The sequence below is a fragment of the Antechinus flavipes genome, chromosome 5 (genome assembly GCF_016432865.1).
Source record: "Antechinus flavipes isolate AdamAnt ecotype Samford, QLD, Australia chromosome 5, AdamAnt_v2, whole genome shotgun sequence".
Classification (NCBI taxonomy): domain Eukaryota; kingdom Metazoa; phylum Chordata; class Mammalia; order Dasyuromorphia; family Dasyuridae; genus Antechinus; species Antechinus flavipes.
Window position 1 is genome coordinate 288,806,081 of NC_067402.1, and position 22,805 is coordinate 288,828,885.

Genomic DNA, 22,805 nt, shown 5'->3' on the forward strand with positions numbered 1-22,805 from the left:
AGACCCAGAATGCAGATGGATGCGTAATTTTTTAGATCTGGCCAATCTGAGAATTTGTTTTGCTGTACTTTACATGTTTGTAACAGGGTAGGTTTTTGTTTTTGTGTTTTGCTTTCTAAATTGGGCAGGGAGGGGAGTGGAAGAGAGAAGGTAGCTCTTCCTTCAAAAAAATTTAATTTTAAAATATATTCTAAAAAATAAAAAAATTAACAACAAAAACGTACTTAACTTACAGAAAGTGAGTGCCAATAACAACTAACCCAGAATCATTTCTGATATTTCCTGTTCTAAGGCCTGTCCTTGATTTTGCATTCTCTGTTCTAAGTTCTGGTTTAATACTCCATGTTCTAAGGACCTTTCCAGCTCTGATCTTTCTTAGTTTCAGACACCTCTCAACTCCCACATTTCATGTTCTAAACTCTTTCCCAGTTCTGACATTTCCTATTTTAAGGCTTCTCCCAGCTCAGGTAATGGTAGAGTTACTGGAACAATGAATTAATCAAAATTATTTAAATTGTGAAAATATGAAGGAAATTTCTAGACTGTAGACATGAAAAATGTGCTTGAAATTTATTACCCAATGAGATAAGAGAATCCCCTCTGCACCCATGCCAGCTACTTAAGTATCTCTTATGATCCTGTCACCAGCTTCTATCGAACTCCATCTGTGACTTCTCATTCTCATCAAAAAAGACCTATTTTTTCCCCAAAGGCTTTGTTAGAGAAGCACAAAGTCTCTATGGTCTGATAAAGCTGGGAAGGTTTCCAACCCAGGTTCCATGATGGTCTCTGTGTCTTCTCTCTGAGAGCCCGCTCACATCGCATGGAAATGTCCATTGATAGAACAGTGACTATCTGTAGGAATGAGTATTTTTGGTTGAGATAAATCACATAGATACTGTTGCCTACTTTGTTAAACCTCAGTGGAGGAAAAAATTATGAATCACAGAATCTCACTATTAAAGGGGACTGCATTCACTCAACAAGCCTTTCTTAAGCAACTAATGTGTACAGGGTACTAGAAAAATATAACAATCTCTGCCTTCAAGAAGTCTACATTCTACTATTTTTAAAGATATATAAATGAGAGTCAGTGTGGTCTAATGGCTAGAGTATTAGCTTTGAAGTTGGTCTGACACTTAATGGCTTGGCAAATTATTTAACCTTAACTATTAGGATCTTCCCCTTTCACATCACCATCCACCTGTTCAGTATATATCTTATATGCAGCTAGTTTTTTACACATTATCTCCCCCATCAGAATGAGAGCTCCTTAAGATTGGGAAGTTCGAAGGAAGCAAGGGATTTTAAGAGAAGTGACCAACAAGTGCATTTGGGGCATGTAAGACAGCTGGTGTATGGGATATTGAATTTGATAGTTTGGGAGGAAAGAAAGCCAGTTGGAATAGAACAGAGATTATGAGTAGAAGATATAATGACCATAAACCTGGAAAGGTAGTCTGGAGCCCAGCTGTGAAGGGCTAGAAATGTCATGATAAGAGCTTTGTATTTTTTTCTAGCTCTAACTACAGCCATGACAAATAGTCCCCAAAGCTTTTGTACTCCTGAAAGCTTTTTCAGAGTCAAGTGAGCTCTTTTATAGATTTCCTTCCCTTCTAGAAAATGAGATATCAATTGTATTTGGCCTCTGGCTGGGAAAGCTGAATTCTAATGGTGGCTTACTAACACCTTCCTTTTCCTAACAGGAACATAGATGTTAACTATGAGAACCATCAAGATGAATTTATTATCATAAGGAATGAATTTATACAAAAAAGTTACAGGGCCTTTGACCCAACTATGTCACTGCTGAACCTTTACCCAAAAGAAAGTAAAGAAAAAAGTTCTTTCATATATAAAAAGACCTTTGTGGTGGCAAACAACTGGAAATGACGGGATGTCAAATAACTGAGAAAACTCTGGATAAGCTGTGGGCACTCTAGTGCTTAAGGAAATGAGGAAATATATGGTTTTAAAGACAAATATGATACAGATTGAAATGAGCAGAGCTAAATGAACAATTTATATCAATATTATAAAGATAATTTTAATATTATTAATTAATTAATATAATTTACTAATTGATATAATTAATAAAGACTGAAATAATTAAAGTCAGGAGAACAAATTTGATTTCAACAACAACAGTGTAAAAATAAACACTTTTCAAAGGTGTAAGAACTATGACAAATACAATGACCATTCATGATAACAATGGATATATAAAGAAACATGCTATCCATTACAGCAAGGTGACAAAGATGATAGATTTAGGATGAGAAATGGAACATAGATATATATATGAATGTATATTTATATCTGTGTATATTTCCATGTATATGTTTGTTGACCACCATTAGGGTTTTGCTTGGCTATACGGATTTTTAATAAGAAATTTATCTACCTCCTATCCCCCTCCCCTCAATGGAGTGAGGGTGGGAGGAAGAGAAAATATATTTTTGTTCATTTAAAAAATATAGAGAAATTGGGAGAGGCTGATACATATATGAAACTTTATGAGAATTTCAGACTAGGTCACTTTTTTGATGGTTTTCCTTCACCATTTTAGTTTGTAACAAGAGACCCTTCACCAAAGAGTTCTTCATGAGTGGTAAAACACAACCATTAAATCAAAAGTATAAAAGATGAGGGGTGGGGAGGAGGCAGAGAGAATGAATTTAGATCAGTCTCTTAGCAATGTGTGAGAAGGAAATAAATTTACAATCAACTTGAAAATATCAGGTCGAATCAGACGATGAGGGGCTTCAAATGCCAAACTGAGAAGTTTCTATCTGATCTTAGTGACAAAAAGAAGCTATTGAAGTTTCTCGAGAAGGGGAGTGAAATGGTCAGGAATGTTACTTTAGCACTTGTTTAAAAAGAATGGATTGGAGGGAGAAGAGATCAGAAGTATGAAGAAGTGAGAAAGTAAGAATTGACTAGAGTTGGTAGCTAATCAAACATGCAATATGGCAGTTGGGTGACTGGGAAGTGTCAGAGATGATTTCAAAGTCCTGAGTCTGGATGAATGGAAGAATAGGGTTGCCTTCAAAAAAATGGGAAAATTAGGAGAAGGAAAAGGTTCTATTGAACAAAATCTGTTAGGAGCTGTTGAGTTTGAGGGCTGGAGGAGGAATTGCATCCAAGTGAGGGATCTCCACCAGCAGACAAGTGAAAATGTGGAACTGCCCTCTGGAGAGATGCAAAAGGTATGTAGAGTATTGGATCTAGTAGGAGAGAACCTGGCTTCAAATTACACCATGAATAATTACCTCCTGAGCAAGTCATTTTCCCAACCCTGAACTTCAGTTTTCCCATCTGTAAAATGGGGAGGGGTTGAACTCTTACATTTTTTTTCCCAATTCTAAACTTATAATCCTTTTATGGTTGATAAACTTCAAATCATGAGCTTCTCCTTTCTCCAGACCTGGAAACATGTACGAATGACTGGTAAACAGTTCTTGTCTGGTCTGGGGCATTGATTTATTAAGGATTGGAAGCCAGCTGTTGGCTGTGAAAGCCAGCTGCTTAAGGTTAAGCTTTTTCTTCAGAGGGATGGGAGTCAGAATGGAGAGGGTGCAGTTGTTGCTTCTACTGATCCCAGGGCTGATCATGTTGCCTGTTGGAGTGACCCTAACAGGGGCCACCAGCCCAGATTCAACTCCCATTAATGGCTGGAAGCTGTTGTACTCAGTCAGAAACCATCCCAGGTTGATAAATTTATGAAGGGCCCCAGGGCACACTGTGCTCTGTGCTGATTGAGATGCGAGATCAGACAAGACAAGTAGACAGGGTTTCTGTTCTGGCACACATTGGACTGGATCCCCTCTGAAGATTGCCCTCTGACTGAGAATTTGTGATTCTGAGATTTTTGAAAAGCATTGTACCAGAAACAAGCTGGGTGCTCATCAACTGGAGAACAGCTGAACAAATTGGGAATATGAAAGAACTGGAATATTACTGGGCAGTAAGATATGGCTGAAAGGAGGAATTTAGAAAACTATGGAAAGACTTATATGAATTGATGCAGAACTAAGTGAGAAAAACTGGGAAACCAATGACTGTTAATGAAGTAAATGAAGTAATCTTCACAAAGTTACTTGATGAAGTAATCTAGTAAATGAAGAGATCTGTAAAAGGAAGGAGTAATTTTGATGACCAATATTGGTTTTGAAAAAGGAGAACAAAGGAGGAAATATATAGCTCCTTTTCTCTCTCTTGCCCATGAAGGCAAAAGTAGTTACTGCACCAGCAATTTTTCTCAACACTTTCTAATTTTGCTATAAAAGAATTGGGGGGTTAGGGTGGAGACCATGATATCCAGAAATCATTGTCATATAAAAACAAAGGGTATTGATAAAAATCATTTGTAAAAAAAATGATTTTAAAAACTCCAGTCCAGTCATTTAAAAAGTTTTTTAAACATTCATATATTTTTTATTGGCTAAATATTGATTACTTCCTAATAAACAATATTCTTCTACTTATTCCTCCAAAGGGTGTTTCTCTCATTTAAAAGTAGATGCTGGAACCTAGGATCCCCCAAAGTTTGGCTCACATAGATCAGATTTAATCTTAGGGACCTTTCTAAAAAAGATTTTAATGGCTTATGTTCTCCCTCTGCACCTTAGTGTTTACTCTGGGAAACCTCTGAATGTAGCATTTGTCCTCTATCCAATATATGTTTGTTACCTTTGGAGCTTATGTGGGAGCTGAGGACCCGATTACTCACATCTCTGGAGACACAGCCTTGTCCAATATTGCAAATGACAGCCCTTGTAACTTTCCATTCTTTTTGTTGACCATTTTTTAACAGAAAAGAAGGAAGTAAGTTTTAGCATCAGCCATCTGGAACCAACCATGACCAGAACTTCAGACAGACAGATATCTTTGGAGAAGGAACAAACTGCTTTGCACAATGATGATCAATCTTCCTTATATTCTATGATTCTTTCTCTTTATTCCCATTACTCATTTCCCAAGTTCAGATTCTCAAGTTTCTTTCTGGCTTCAAGTCCTGTCCCCTCTGTTTCCAGCCTCCCTCTCTTCCACTCCTGCCTTCCCAGCAGCCTTATTGATCTGGCTTTGGCCAACTCAACATACATGTTATTAAAACGGGGGGAAGAGATATAAAAAAAGCAGATTTATTAATATCAGACCTTAAGCAATATTATAATCTAAGAGCTTTGTGGAAGTATAAATGAATAATTTTTATCCTTTTAAATCAAAATTTTCTTGCATAAATAAAACCCATGCAGCCAAGAATAGATGGAATGCAGAAAATGGGGAGGGGGGATTTTCATAGACAATCTCTTAAATAGAATGTGATTGAGTTGGAATATTACTGTAGTGCAGGAAATTATGACCTGGCTGATCTAGAAAAACATGGAAAGACTTGAACTTATGAAAGAATATACTATCCATTTTCAGAGAGGCAGATTTCAAGTGGAAATAAGTATAATGGTCATACATATATTAATATATATGTATGTTTATAGATATCCATGCTTAATTATAGTCTTCTTTGTGGGGAGAGAGGAGAAAAATTAAGTAAGAATGAAGTACACAGAAGGGAATGAAAGAAAACCTATAAGGAGGCAAAGAAAAGCTGGCTATCTTTGAAAACAATGTGTAGTGTTTTTGTATGGGTTTTCTTGAAATGGACATTTATTATTTTGTATTGATTACTCTCTGGGTCTGCTGTATACATGGCAATGAAATTTCCTTATTTTGTACTTGAGTTTAAAATAAAATTAAAAACTCTTAAAAAAAAGAAAAGAAAAACAGAAGAAAAATTTTAAAAGAAAAAAGAAAATGCTGTCCTCAAGGAGTTTACATTTTCCTGGGGATATCCAAGATATATATATAATTTTAACAATTAGTTAGCTAGAAATAGAAAGGAGAGAAGGGACGAGGGAAAGAGAAGGATGAGACAAGGTAGAATGGAATTGGGTGGGGGAGAAAAAAGCAAAACAAACTGCTCCAGAAAAACGGGAGGCTGGTGGGGTCCCCTCATCTGGAGCCACCCTGTCTCTAATTGCTGCATTCCAAGGTGGGCTGCTTCACTCTCCCATGTTCCATATTCCCATCGAACACCACAGCTGCATTGTTCTCCAGATGCCTTTGACTGCTCTCTCCCTGCTCAAATTTCTCTATGCTTTTGTCCTGGAATTCTTCTATGTATTGCGTTCACTCTCCATTATATTGTTTAAAAGCAGTATCTACACATTTTTTGAGGCCTATTAGACCTGAGTCCAAATCTTGTGTGCATAATATCTATTAATACCAAAATAAAAGCAAACAGCCTCTTCCCTTTTATACTCCATGTGGTGTGTGCAGTATATATTTGACCAAGTAAAGACAGCTAACTTGGACTTAGGAGATTCTTGGGTTTGATGCTCATGGACAACACTTCCCAGCTCCATAGGCAGGGTCACCCCCCTCCCTCCTTTCCACAGCCAAATAATTGTCTTTTTTTTTTTTTTTTAGCTAAATCTGTTCTTCCATTAAGAACTCATTCCTGAGGAGGAAATTCACTCCCCTAATAATATCAGCCCCTGCTCTGAAATTCATAACCTTTGCTGCCAAGGGTACCATCTTCTTTCAGGTGTTCATCACCGCTTGCCTGGACTATTGCAACAAGTGGGATCTCAATTGCCCATTTCTCTTATCTCCAAGTCCTCCTTCTTACAGTTGCCCAAACCATCTCCCTCATGCTCATCTGACCTCATCACTTCTCTGTTCCAGAACTTTTGAGGGGCTCCTTATGGTCCCTGGAATAAAATTCAAACTCTATAGCTTGGTTTTTAAAGCCCTTCTTAATTTGTCTCCAGCCAACTTCCCAGGGCTCTTTTCCCTACTTGTCCATATACACTCTGTGTTCCACTCTCCCTCAATACCTTTGACCAGTCTATCCTCCATACTTGAGATAGATTCTGTCCTCACCTTTGCTTCTAGGACCTCCTAGTTTTGTTCAAGGTTCAGTTCTGGTGACTTCTCCTATAGGAAACTTGCTGATTCTTCTAGTTATTATTTTCTCCCTCTCTTCTGCAAATAATCTCATGTAGACTAATCTATTTGCACATGATATGCCCCTACAGAATGGAATCTCTATGGAGGCAAATAATCTTTGCCTGAATGTCTTTGTACCTGAATCCCTAGCACCCTGTTCCTCAACCCTAGTTATATAATAAGCTCCCCAAGAACAGACTTCTGTCAATCTCTGTTGTTTCCAGAGCCTCGTACTTAGAAGGTTCAGTTGAATTGAACTAGATAAGCTTGTCCTTGCTTCCATATTAGACTGGTTTCATATGAGGGGAAATGGTCCTTGGAAAATAACACTGAGAAGAGAACAGTCATCACTCCCAATCATCCATGTTGTTGGACAATGTTTATGCTATTTAAAAACTACTTGCTGATTAAAAGCTCACTTAAGTTGTACAGACAGAAGGGCCTGACAAATGATTTCAAGGACTCAGAAGTGATTTACTGAGCTGATGTATGTGGATCAGACAAAGTTATACCCAAGGAATGGGAAATGAATACCTCAGTGAATATTTGGCGACTGAATGAATGGCCTCTATATAGTGCTTTATAGTTTATTTTTACTTTATATCTGTAACCTGTGTGTCATATGGATTTTGGTCCCTGACATGGCAAATCCAGGCATAATTTTGGTGGGGATGGGGATGGAGGAAATACGGTCTCCTACAAAATTCTCTCTGCTTGTAATCCCACCTAGAGAAACCCAAGGAACATCAGTATCTGATTCACAGCTCTCACAAAAACTATTTGGCTCACTACTGGGTCTGTAACTTAAAGAAATCATAAAAGAGGGAAAAGGACCCACATGTGCAAAAATGTTTGTAAAAGCCCTTTTTGCGGTAGCAAGGAACTGGAAACTGAGTGGATGCCCATCAGTTGGAGAATGGCTAAGTTATGGTATATGAATGTTATGGAATATTATTGTTCTATAAGAAATGATCAGCAGGATGATTTCAGAAAATTCTGAAAATACTGGAACTGATGCTTTAGTGGAGTGAGTAGAACCAAGAGGACATTATATACAGTAACAAGAAGATTATGTGATGATCAACTATAATGGAATTGGCTCTTTTCAACAGTGAAGTGACTCAAGGCAATTCTGATAGACTTGTGATGGAAAGTGCCATCCATATCCAGAGAGAGGGAATTGTGGATCAAAGAATTGTATTTTCCCCGTTTGTTGTTGTTTATTTACTTGGTTTTTTTTCCTTTCTTGGTTTTTTCCCTTTTGTTCTGAATTTTTTTGGGGGGGCAACATGATGAACATGGAAACATGTTTATAAAAATTGCACATGTTTAGTCTATATATAGCAAGCTGTCTTGGATGGGGGAAAGGAGGAAAAGAGGGAGAAAAAATTGGAACAAAGGTTTTGCAAAGGTAAATGTTGAAAACTATCTTTATATGTATTTGGAAAAATAAAATACTATTAAAATTTTAAAAAGAAATGATGAACAGGCTGATTTCAGAAAAGCCTAGAAAGACTTACTTGGACTGATGCTGAGTGAAACAAGCAGAACCAGGGAAACATTGTACATAGTAATAGCAAGATTGTATAATGATCAACTATGATAAACTTAGTTCTTCCCGGCAATTCAGTGATCCAAGGCAATTCCAGTAAACTTTATGTTATCTGTATTCAGAGAGAGAACTATGAAGATTGAATGAAGATCAAGTATACTATTTTAATTTTTCCTATTTTTTATTTTTTCATGGTTTTCCCCTTTTGCTCTTATTTTTCTTTCCAACATGACTCATATGGAAATATGTAAAAAATGAATATACATGTGTAACTTTTTAAAATAATTTTAAATGAAAAGGAAAAAAAGCTATTCAGTTTCTATTTCTTACAAAAATGTTTGTTTTGTTCAGGCTCTTCCTTATGAATGTCAGCACCTGGTAGTTTCTTTTCAAGCTCTCAGATTAACAAAGTATGAAATAATGGAAGGATTTTATTTAATCTAACAAAAAAAAAAAACCACAAGAAAAACCTAACAAAATTAAATAAGCTGTTCTGATGTGAGAACCTTTCAATCACCTGGAAAGTTCTACTCCCTAGGGTAACCAAGAAAAAGTGATTCCATTCAGAGAGGCATAGGTTAGAATAAGGAGAAAATGATTCCACTCTAGCCTATCCTTGTCTGACTATCTGGAGTATTGTGTTCAGATTTGGGTCCTGTATCTTTGTAAGGTCATTGATAATCAAGACAATATACAGGAAAGGGCAACCAAGGATGATGAAGGCTCTTGAGTTTGTGCCTTAGTTGAAAAAAAATTGATACAGATAATTTCAAGGGAAGGGAAAAGAACAAGCATTTATATAGTACCTCCTATGTGCCAGATACTGTGCTAAGCATTTATATAGTACCTTCTACTGTATTACCTGCTAAGGATACAAAATTGCCAGCCAGCCAATGCATTGTTAAGAACTTATTAAGCATTAAGCTGTAGCCAGTAGGTTGTGCCATGATGGAGAGTGCGAGACCTAGGATGGAAGACCCCTCTTCAAGACTTCAAATCCAGCCTTAGACACTTTCTAGCTGCATGACCCTGGCCACACCACCTACCTCTGTTTGTCTTAGTTTCCTCATATGTTAAATAGGAGCACCTCCCTTCCAAGATTGTTGTGCTAATCAGATGAGATAGTCATAAAGCGTGTTTAGCCCACAGTCTGCCTGGAAGAAGGTGCGTAATAAATGCTTATTCCCTTCTTATCCATCCCTTGTTCCCATATCTACCGCTCCTATCTCTCCTCCATTTTGGGCCAATCTACAGTAGATCTCTCTACTTCTTTCTTAACTTTTTATAATCTCTCTTCCAACCTCATCATACAATTGAAAGTGCCCTATCCAAAGGCACTAACAATTTTTAATTGCTAAATCCAATGGTCTCTATGCAATTCTCATCCTTCTTGACCTCTCTTCAGCCTTTAATACAGTTGATCATGCTCTTCTAAACATTTTCTTCTTTCTGGATTTTTGTAACACTCCTCTCCCCTGGTCTTCCTCCTAATTCTCTGACTGCTCCCTTCTCCATCTCCTTTACTGAATATTTGTTCAAGTCATCATACCAGCTAAATGTGGTTTTCTTAGGGCTCTGCCCTTTCTTCTCTTTTGTCTCTATCCAATTTTACTTGGGTTTCTCATCAGTTTTCATGGATTCAATTATCATCTATCTATTTGCTGAAGAATCTCAGATCTACTTATCTAGCCCAGTCTCTCTGCTAACTCCCATTCTTGCATCTCCAAGTAGCTATTGGATATTTCTAACAGGATGTCCTCACCCAACATTTTTTAAACTGAACTCCTTACCTTTTCCCCTATAAACCTCTCCACCTGCTAAATTTCTTGTTAACAATGAGAGGATCACCTTCTTCTCGGTCACTCAGGTTCATAGCCTAGGAATCATCCTTGACTCCTCAACTCCAAACCTGTTTCTTTTTTTTTTTTATCTGTGTTTTCTAATTATTTATTTTTTCATAATTATAACTTTTTATTGACAGAGCCCATGCCTGGGTAATTTTTTACAACATTATCCCTTGCACTCACTTCTGTTCCGACCCAAACCTGTTTCTAATCTGTTATAAAATTCTGTCAGTTTTGCATTTATAGCATCTCTCAAATACATCCCCTTATCTCCTCTGATACTGCTACTACCCTTTTTCAGATCTTCATTACCTCTCTTGCAGACTATTACAATAGCATCCCTGCCACAAGTCTCTCCCCACTCCGGTCCATTCTACTCTCAGCTGTGAAAATAATGTTCTCAAAGCTCAGATCTGATCAGATCGATCTCTTCTTCAGGAAACTCCAGTGGCTCCCTATCACCTCTAGGATCACATTTAAAATTCACTGCTTTTCATTTGAAGTCCTTTATAACTTGACCCATCTACCTTTCTTACTTCTTACCCACCTCTAGTACACTGATTCCATTATTCCTCCAAGAAAATATTCTACTTTCAGGCATTTTCACGGACTTTCCCCCAAACTTGGAATTCCCTCCCTCTCATTCCCACTTTCTGGCTTCCCTGAAATTCCAATTAAAATCCCTCCTTCTGTTAGGATATCTTTTCCAGTGTTCCTTAATATTAATTAGTACTTTCCTACTATTGATAGTCCAATATATCCCATCTATAGTTTGCTTGTAAATCTATAGCTTGTTTTCGTGTTGTTGTCTTCCACATTAGACTGAGTTCTTGGAAGCAGGGGCTGCCTTTTGCTTTTCTTGATATTCCCAGTAATTAGCACATAGTAGACATCTAATTAAATGTTTGTTGACTGACTAATTAACTAATCTTGGAGGTGATAATGACTCCTGTTATTAGAATCCAAGGGAGAGATTAGGTAGAGTTGGAAAAGTTTGGGAATTGCTAATCGTGAGGTGATAATTGAAGGAAATGAGGTTAGTCTGGCCAGGACCTGGTCTTGAGGAAGTGTGTCTTCCTTTTCTAAATGTTTACCAATCATCCCTTTTATGATTTGTACTAGAATCTTTTCATGAGTTGAAGTCAAACTCATGTGTTTATAGTCTATAAGCGCTGTTCTCTTCCCTTTCTAGAAGAGCATTGGGAGAACATATATTATTCTCCACTCTTATGGTTCCTTTTTCACTGGCTTATAAATTGCTGGTAGCAGCTAATACAGTCCCATCTGGGGACCCAGAACAGTCATCTATACCAAGTGACTGGAATTCCTCAAGGACAAACTGGGTCCTCCCTTACAGTCTCTTTACTTATCTGGGGAATAAGCTCCCTATTAGTCATTTTTATTATCCCTACTAGTCATTTCCAAGGCAAAGGTCATTCTCCCATGCAGAAAAAATAGATATATCACATGAAAATTAAGTGGTTCTTTCTTTGTCTCTTGCTGGTTATCATCATTGCATCCATCCCAAGCATCCATCCCATTTCCCTTTTCTCATATTCCTGGCTCTATTTTTTTTCTCCCAATATAACTGAGACACTCTCATTCATAGCTTTCCTTGTATTATTATTAAAGGTTTTTAATTTTCAAAAGATACACACGGATAATTTTTCAACATTGACCTTGCAGAACCTTGTGTTCTAATTTTACCCCCTCCCCATGCTCTCCCCTAGATGGTAAGTAATCCAATATATGTTAAACATGGTAAAAATATATATGTTAAAGCCAATATATGCATACAATTATCTTACTGCACAAGAAAAATCAAATCAAAATGAAAAAATGAGAAAGAAAAAAAAATATGGAACCTTCATGAATTTGTGTGTCATACTCACCTAGGAGCCATGCTAATCTTCTCTGTATTGGTTCAATTTTAGTATATGTGCTGCCGAAGTGAGCACCTTCATAGCTTTTTCAGTCAGCCTCAGGTGATCCTGAACTTTAACATCCCTGATACCTTCATCAGGTAGGCCCAGGCTTATGTTTCTGTGATGTTCCACTCTTCATGATCTATAATGTCTGGGTTAGCTTTCAGGAGGGTCTTCGTCTCAGCAGGATAGACACCACAAGAATGGACAAGAGTCCAAAGTCTTTATTGTCTTTTACACAATCTGTGTCTGTCATAGTCAGACTCGGTCTCCTCCAGCAGTCTGCTTTCCTGTCCCCAGTTCTTACATACCCTATTATAATTACATCATTACAGCAAACTGAATATGTGTGAACTAGAGAACCATTACATCACCATACTAAGTACTAAGTATGTGTAAACTAGGGAACCATTGTCTCATCAATTCCTCAGAGTTAACACCTTGTAAGTATTCTTGTTTCAAGTATAACACAGATGGTCACACCCTCCCTGATGTCTCCGGAAAGGTGAGAAAACCAAAGGGAAAATGGGGAGCCAAACCAGACATTGTTAGCAGGTTTCCTCTGGGCTGAAGGGATTTATACCTTACCCAGAGTTCTCCCACTATTAGCGGCCCCCTACAATGATCCCAATTGAGGTTTTCTTGGCAAAGATACTGGAGTGGTTTGACATTTCCCTCTCCAAATCATTTTATAGATGAAGACTTACCCAGGATCACACATCTAGGAAGAATCTGAGACCAAATTTGAACTCAGGAAGAAGAATCTTCTCTTCTAGCCCCTGAGTCATCTAGTTGTCCCATTTTATGTTATCTGTAATATTTCCATCTTGTAATTACTTTTCTTCTCTATCTCTAAGTCTCTTCAGACACATACCCATTTTTCCTCCTCATGGGAATTGTTTCTTTTGGTGTCTTCAGAATTTCATTTTTGAGCCCATCAGTTCCCTCCTGGGCTGATTTCCCCTGAAACATCTCAATGTATGGGATCCTACCTATCTTTCCTCTGAACTCCTTGAAATCTGCTATTCTAAAATGTGGGGTACATTTTAGGCCCACCCAGATTTCTTCTCCTTTATCACAAACTCTAGGAAAGAAAGGTCATTTCCCTATAATCATAATTTTAGCCACCAGTTTTTCCCTCTTAGTGAGAATCAAACCCAGATAGAATTTCCCTTTGTGGTTTCCTCCATCTTTTGAAGGATGAAATTATTGCTAAATCAAGTCACAAAATTATTTGCTGCTTTGCTTTTGGCAGAGACGGTTCCCAGAACTTTCAGAATAACTGAAATCCACTATCACCATTATATTCTGCTTATCTGCCAGGTTTTGTGATGTGTTTCTCATCTATTCCCTTATTACTAACAGCTAGCATGATAAATGTGGAAATGTGTTTAGAAAAATTGTTTAACTTATATTGGATTATTTGCTGTCTTGGGGGAGAGGTGCAGAATTTGGAACACAAGGTTTTGCAAGGATGAATATTGAAAACTATTTTTGCATGTATTTTAAAAAATAAAGATATTATTCTAAATAAGGAAATAAATAACAAATTTTATTAAATAAATAAATGAATAATAAATAAAAGTAAAGTTATTATTATAAATAATTAATAACAGCTAACATTTATTTGATACTTTATAGTTTATAAATATTATTTCATTTGATTCAGGGACAACTCTAAGAGGAAGGTGCTGTTATTATCCCCATTTTATAGATAAGGAAAGCAAAGCAGACAGAGGCTTTATGGCTAGCCCCAAAACACAAAGCTAGGAAGTACCTGAGTTAGGATTTAAACTCAAAGCTTGAGGACTAAAGTAGGTGGATGAACTATCCACTGCACCACCAAGCTGTCCCTGTTCTGTCTAGGTAGTCTGTCGTGCACTCCAATGCGAAATCACTTCTTTTCTCCTTCTTTAAACTTCATAAAATATTCTCCATTACATTTCCCTCTTCTGGAAGTCCAGGTTGCCAAGATATTCATTGCCTCAGGTTTCATTTGGGGAAAAGTTGGAGGCCTTAGAGCTGATTGTTTCCCCTTTTCTCAAGCATAGAAACAGCAAACATGAGCTTGAATAGACTTTCAGAGGACCAAGACCACACGTTTGTGTGGGGGTTAATACATAAAAAATAAAAAGATTTGAAGGCAATTCAAACCCTACGAACTGGAAGAAGGTCTAGATTTTACTCTCTGCTAAGTCATCAAGCATTTATTAAACACCTAATGTGTGCCAGGCCTTGTGCTAAGATCTAGTGATACATTGACAAGCAAAAAAGAAAGGTAGAACCTACCCTCAAGGAGTTTATATTCGAATGGGAGAAGGCAATGAATAAAAGAAAGAGGAAGGGGGTAGTATATCCAATTGTCTCTGCTGGAGAATAGTGGCAAAAAAAAAATTCTGAGAGTCAGGAGTAGGTTCCTGGAGAGAGAGATGAAGGAATGAATATGGTTTGCCTAGGAGCCCTTCCTTAAAATAAAGATGGAAAGAATGTTTACTACATTTTTAAAAATAATAATTTTTTGGGAATTCCAGTTTTTAGGTATATAGCTGACAACATTTTGGTAAGTATTCAAATTTCAAAGAGCCACCCTGATTTAAATATTCATACTCCTACTGTTTCCTTCAAAATTCTCAGGAAAAAAAATATCATATTTTGATACCAGATTTTGTTTAGCCATTTTTTCAACTAATGGATAAATACTAACTTTGTTTTCAATTTCAAACTTCCACTTAAAAAGATTGTTATGAATATTTTGGTAGGTAGAGTCTTTGTTTCCAAAAAACAATGTTTTAAATTATGAGTATTCATCATTTTCTTTGTCAGATTGTTGGTGGAGCTATTGCCATTTCACTGCCTGCTCTTCGGAGATAATTCACCTAGAGGAAGGATTTTTAGCATATTGATGTATCATGGCAACCAATCTGGTAAAGTCCATAGACCACCATCCCCTTGCCCCAAACCATGGTTCAAAATGCATAAAATAAAATACAAAGAACTACAAAGGAAATTAAATATATTGAAATGCAGTTATCACTATATGTATATTTTTTAAGTTTAGAGTCCCAAAATAGTCAATGACTATAATAATTTAATGTTCAAACCCAAAGACCCCAGCTTTTTGGATAAGAACTCACTATTTGACAAAAACTGCTGGGAAAATTGGAAACTAATATGGCAGAAATAGGTACTGACCCACACCTAATATCTTATACTAAGATAAGGTCAAAATGGGTTCATGATTTAAATATTAAGAATGATATTTTAAGCAAATTAGAAGAATGAAGGATAGTTTACCTCTCAGGTATGTGGAGAAGGACAGGATTTGTGGCCAAAGAATTAGAGTTCACACTGAATACAAAAAAGATAATTTTGATTATATGAAATTAAAAAGGTTTTGTACAAACAAAACCAATGCAGACAAGATTAGAAAGGAAGCAAGAAACTGGGAAAACATGTTTACTTTCAAGGATTCTAATAAAGGCCTTATTTTTAAAATATATAGAGAATTGACTCAAATTTATAAGAATTCAAGACCTCCATTTGATAAATGGTCAAAGAATATGAACAGACAATTTTCAGATAAAGAAATTAAAACTATTTCTAGTCATATGAAAAGGTGCTCTAAATCACTATTGATCAGAGAAATGCAAATTAAGACAACTGAGGTATCACTACACACCTCTCAGATTGGCTAAGATGACAGGAAAAGATAATAATTAATATTGAAGGGGATGTGGGAAAACTGGGACACTAATACATTGTTGGTGGAACCATTCTGGAGAGCAATTTGGAACTATGCCCAAAGAGTTATCAATCTGTGCATACCCTTTGACACAGCAGTGTCTCTGCTGGGTTTGTATCCAAAGAATTGTAACCAATTCCTCTTAAAGGGGAGAAAGGGACCCATATGTGCAAAAATGTTTATGGCAGCTCTTTTTGTAGTGACAAGAAACTGGAAACTGAGTGGATGCCCATCAATTGAAGAATGGCTGAATAAGTTATGGTATATAAATGTTATGGAATATTATTGTTCTGTAAGAAATGATCAGCAGGATTTTAGAGAGACCTGGAGAGACTTACATGAACTGATGGTGAGTCAAGTGAGTAGAACCAAAAAAACATTATTCACACCGACAAGAAGATTATGTGATGATCAGCTGTGATGGTTGTGGCTCTTTTCAACAATGAGATGATTGAGGCCATTTCCAATGATCTTGTGATGGAGAGAGCCATCTACATCCAGAAAGATAATTATGGGAACTGAATATAGATCACAACATAGCATTTTCACTCTTTTTGTTGTTTGCTTGCATTTTGTTTTCTTTTTAATCTGATTTTTCTTGTGTAGCACAACAATTGTATAAATATGTATGCCTATATTGGATTTAACATGCATATATTTTTAATATGCTTAACATATTAAAGGCAAGGATTATTTGCCATCTAGGGGAGGGAGTAGAGGAAAGGAAAGAAAAATTTGGAACACAAGGTTTTGCAAGGGACAAGGTTGAAAAATTATCCATGTATATGTTTTGAAAATAAAAAAAAAAAGTAAGAACTCCTTGAAGATAGGGACAGTGTTTCTGTCTTTATGTCCTCACCAGTTATCACATATTGTCATATTACATATGGAAAGACCAGAAGTGTCTATTGAGGTAGATATTTTTAAGATACATCAAACTTAAAAAGACTTGGGTATTTCTACTTCTTGATGACTTTTTCTGTTTTATTGTTGTTAGTATTTCTTAGCATTCTAAATACTTCAAGGAATTAAAAAAAAAACAAAACATGTAGTTCTACCTATAAGGACCCGAAGTGTTAAATAATGTATGCTAAAAGATGTTGTGGATTACATGAAATCTTCCTACATTTATTTCTATTGATTCATTGATTCATTATTTCTTTTATTATTCATTCATTATTTTTATTTGTTCATATCTTTGCTAATATTGGGGGGGCAGGTGGCCTGAAGCATCACTAAATTTGTCAAATGTTTATAAAAATACTTATAGAGTAAAATAAAATAAAATTTTGTCTATAAATGTAGTTTTCATATTTTACTAATTTAATTTTTATTTTTCTGATTTTATCAGATTTTTAGAGTTTAAGGTTGACTTCTTTCCTTTCTGATAAAATGTGTGTGAAATTCTTTGATGAACAGATTTTAAAATAAATAAGAAATATCCCACCCAATTCATCTGATGTTGAACGTTCATATAGTGAATTTGGTAATTTATATGCTACAATTGCAAATGTATGAAGCAGAAAAAAATATTCCTCATCTGACTTCAGTGACAATGAGTTCATCAGGAAAGTTTCTTCTACAGTTGACAATAAGGTAGTAAGCAAAATGGTTCTTGCTGGACCCAGGTTCTTGACAAAAGGGATAAACAACCACAAGGTCTGAACTATAAAGAGGATTCCCATTGGCCTCTTGGCAATGGGCTGCTTCTTCTCAGGCAGCATGAGCTTGCTTGAAATAGTTGAATATGATTGCACTTCAATCTAGCCCAAGTGCATATTCTGCAACTCATAGCATTGAGAAAAGTCTCATTTCTTCTTTTTTGAATTTTATTTAATGACCTGTTGCTTAGAAATATTTTAACATGTCCTAGTGTTCGGGGCCAACAATGCTAATTGATCCATTATGAGATGAATTAGAAAAGTTCATTGGTCTTATGGTTGGTATAATTGGTAGAAGAAATCTGTACATGAAAAATATGTGGAATAGTTCTTGAGAATATCCTTTGTTCGATAAAACTGTGTCATAACCAATTCCTATAGATAATGAAATATCTTTGCTTTCGTCTGAAAACTGAAAACCAAATCTATTTCAGGATAAGTTTTCTCTAGCATCTTCACTGGGGAATCTTTTTATTGAAAACTGTCAGAAGGCATTAATTTCTAATGTACATATAATGGTCAATGAGCAATAATTGCCTTGCAAAGCACTCTTTGAATTCCTTTAACTTATGTCAAACATGGCAGATAAATTAGGTCTGAAATTTTGATTGACCATAGATATAGAAAATAAATACTTGTTTAAGAGTCCCGTCATTGGGAAAAAAATGATACTGGAACCAGTGAATCATGTACACATGTAGTACATGAAACCATTTTGACAAAGGCTACAATGTGATTATATAGTGATTACTGTATATCTCTTGATCTTTCCTTGAAACCTGTAAAAAAATCTGAGGTGCTGCATTATTTGGGACTACTTGTCAAAATTATAGAGATCTGTCAGACACGCATGGAACTCTGGTTCTGCAATCTACTGAGGAGCCTACATTGACACTGACTGGATCCGAATCTGTAATTGTTGGCTGGGGAGGGAGTCTATCTGGATGTGGCTTATCCTTCTCCAGGGGACACTTTGATTCCTGCTAGGAGAGGCAGCAGGAGCTTGGAGCCAGAGGTTGGATGCTTTGCTCTCCTCAGAGTTCTGGGCTAGAATCTTATCTATCTGCTCCTTTAAATATTAGTCTACATGGAATATTTTTTAGGTTCAAGTTGAGCTCCTGATTACTATCTCTTAATGGGGACAAAATACTCCAAGCTATATATCTAAGATTTGACTCTCTTTTCAGCAGATGCCAGTTTAAAATGAAGCAGATAGTGAGTAAATAAAACCATTTATCCAAGTCAAGAGAAAAACAAAAATCAGAAGAAAAAAATATATATTTATATATACACTTAGGAGAATGTATACTAGATAATGCAGAGTGAATGAGCTCTTCCATTGGGAGCTAGATGAGAGAGAAAAAAATCTCAAGCCTCAACAAGGGGAAATTTGTTCAAGTATCTAGTGTAGTAAATTGGGGATGAGGACATGATAGAGTCTCTACATGTTGGTTTCTTCTCAGTCTTCTCCTTTCAGGGACTTGAAGAGAGGTTGAAGCTACAAGTCTTTCTCTCAAAACTGGGAACCACAAGACCAGGCTCTCTCTTTCTCTAGCTTTTGTCAGCTCCATACCTCACACAAGCATGGAAATTTGAGTACTGGTTCTCCACCAATGAGTCGAAGCTGAGCAAATATTCAAGAGTCCTCTCACTCCCCACCCCAGGGATTTAAATTCCTTTCCTGTCTATCTCAATTGAGTGTAAGCTTTTTAAGGACAGGCACTGCACTTAAAAAAATATATATATATTTCTATTGCCTAACATAGTTCCTAGAACACAACAGCTGCTTAATAACTGCTTGTTGGTGGTCTAGTTTATTGTCTTTTGTGACCTCTCCTTTGGTTCCTTTTAAATTTTTTTTATACTTTTAATTTATATCCTTTGGATTTTCTATCACTTTAATTTCCCAATATAACTCTTCCTACTAAGTGAATCATCCTTTGTAACAATGGAAAAAGAGAAAAAGCCAATTTAGGAAAATCAAACAACATATCAGTTGTGTCTGACAGCATATTTCACATTCCACATCTTTATTCTTAGATCTCTGCATTTTGTCATCTCTTCTCTGAAGTCAAGATTGGTTGTGACAATTACTCAAATTTTTTTTTTTCATTTTTTGGTCTTTTTCATTTGCAATATTAAAATCATTATACATGTTGCTTTTGTGATTCTGTTTACTTCATTCTGTATTAGTTCATATTAATCTTTTCCTGCTTTCCTGAATTCTTCATATTCATTCTTTTTTATGACAGCAAAATTTCATTATATTTGTGTCCATAGGCTTTTGTAGACCATGGACTGGTCCATGTTGGTATACCTGGGCACACCTGATGTTGGACTTATGTACTTCTATGTTCATATATTACAACTTATTTTAGTCATTCCCCAATTAATGAATATCTATTTAATTCCAATTTTTGTTAAAACAAAAAACAAAAGTGTCCCTATGAATATTCTGTATATATGATATCTTTTAAAAATTCATTTAATTCACAAGACATAATAGTCAATTACTATAGTCATTTAGTGTTTGACAAACACAGAGACCCAACTTCTGGGATAAGAACTCATTATTTGACAAAAATTTCTGGGAAAACTGGAAAATATGGTGGAAATCAGGCATGACCAACAACACCCTATACCAAGATAAGGTTGAAATGGATTCATGATTTAGACATAAAATATGATACTATAAGCAAATTAGAAGAACAAGGGATAGTTTAACTCTCAGATGTGTGGAAAAGGAAGGAATTTTTGGCCAAAAAAGAATTAGAAAGCATTATGAAATGCAAAATGAAGAATTTTGATTACATTAAATTAAAAAGGTTTTTTACAAATAAAATCAATGAAGTCAAGATGAAAACTGAAAGAGAAAACTGGGGAAAATTTTTTTTTCCTTCTCGTATTCCTGATAAAGGCTTCATTTCTAAAATAAAGAATTGACTCAAATTTATAATACAAGCATTTCCCAATTGATAAATGGTTAAAAGATATATAATTTTCAGATGAAGAAATTAAAACCATTTCTAGTCATATGAAAAAATTCTCTAAATCATTACTGGTTGGAGAAATGCAAATTAAGACAACTCTGAGGTACCACTATACATCTCTCAGATTGGTTAAGATGACAAGAAAAGATAATGAAGAATGTTGGAGGGGTTGTGGGAAAAGTGGGACACTAATACATTGTTGGTGGAGCTGTGAACTAATGCAACCTTCTGGAGAGCAATATGGAATCATGCTCAAAGGTGCTATCAAACTGTGCATATCCTTTGATCCCGCAGTGTTTCTACTAGGCCTGTATCCCAAAGAGATCTAAAAGATCTTAAAGAGATCTTTTCTCTCGATACCTCATTTCCTTCCTTTGCACATTTGTACTGGTCACTCCCTATACCAGTTATGATTTGTTTTCTTACCTCCACCTCCTTCAAGCTCAATTCAAATTGTATTCTCTGCAGGGGTTCCTTCCTCATCTTCCACTCTATTCCACATCCCCAAACTCTGACCAACGCTTTCCCATTTCTTTTCATCTACTCTGAATAGATAATGAATATGCCTTGTATATACATGTTGTTTCCCATCTTGGAATATAAACTCTTTGAAGGCAGGTTTCATATTTTTGTCTTAATTAGTATCCCTGGGGTCTGGTAGAGTGCCTGGTATTCAGTAGGCATTTAATAAATGCTAATTGACTGATTGCCAGAATGAAGAATTCAACATAACTAACACATCGTTTCCTGAATTGGGTCATTTCATCTTCCTTAGCTTTGCCCAAGCTGTCCTTTCTGCATGGAATGCATTTCCTCTCAGCTTCTTAGAATCCCCAGTTCCTTTTAAGGCTCAACTCAAGAACCACCACCTACACGAGGCCCTCTCTGATCTCCCTAACCCCTGCAATTATTTAATTACTCAATATATGTTTTCTATTTATGTGTATAAATTCTTTTCCCCAATATGTCTTTTTTAGGGCTTATTTTTATATTTCCAACCCTTAGAACAGTGCCTGGCAATAAGCTTTTAATAAAATCATTAGATCATAAATCTTGATTAGTGCCAATGAGGAATTTCTGAGAAGTGAAGACCACCCCCTCCTCCTCCTACCCCTACACCCAACCAAGGGAGTTTTGATTTGCATTAATCAGGATTTTAGCTATAGTCATGGAAAGAAATTCAGGGCCATGCCATAAAGTTAGAACTGAAAGGGATCTTACCACTTAGTTCAAAGGCCTCATTTTAGAGATGAGGAAAATAAGGTTCAAGGTGGTTATGGGACTCACTCAAGCTGCCTAGGTAGGATAATAGGATCTTAATTCTTCATTTGGAAGGGGAGTCAAAGATTATCCATTAAAATGATGAAAAAATGGAGGTTGTGGTTTGCTCAAGGTCACAACAGGAGTAAATGTCAGAGTCAAGAGCTGAACCCCAAACCTTTGACACCTTCTCCTCTCTACCCAGCATATCCTTTTGTGTAGAGAGCCAGAACTCTGGAGAAGTATACTTGAAAGAAGCATATTTGGAACAAGGTGTTAACTCAGAGGAATTGATGAAACAATCGTTATCTAGTTTATATATACTTAGTACTTAGCATGGTGATGTAATGGTTCTCTAAGTTCACACATAATTACAATAAGGTATATAAGGACTAACATGGACTGGAAGATAGACATTCTATTTTTGACCTTTCTTGTGGTGGCTCTCATGCCTCCTGCACTAAGATCAGACTGGAAGACTTTCAGAATGTTGGCAGAGGAAACGAAGTCAGATTAAGACAGATGCACACTGTGAAGGGAACAATAAAGACTTTGGACTTTATTCTTGACTATTCTCATGGGGATTATTCTGCTGAGACCAAGGCTGGGCCCAAAGCCCTCCAGAAAGCTAGCCTGGACATTTCACTTTCAAGGTGTAAATAAATGCATGAAGTGCATCCTTCGTAAATGTGGCACACAATCTCTGCTAAGTGTCTTTTTCATTCATACCGTTCCTCTATCTCTGGATCATGCAGCCCCTCTTAGACCCCTATGGTCACCCTAATTTCCACCAGCACCAGGTCTCTATGTGTGATTAGCT

General features: G+C 36.3%; 1 non-coding gene across 1 annotated transcript; it reads right to left on the reverse strand.

Moving 5' to 3' along the window:
* Positions 1-12,258: 12,258 nt before the first annotated feature.
* Positions 12,259-12,365, reverse strand: LOC127539543 (U6 spliceosomal RNA). The gene has a single exon (XR_007947971.1). It is a non-coding gene; the product is annotated as a U6 spliceosomal RNA (small nuclear RNA).
* Between the last annotated feature and the right edge of the window lie 10,440 nt (positions 12,366-22,805).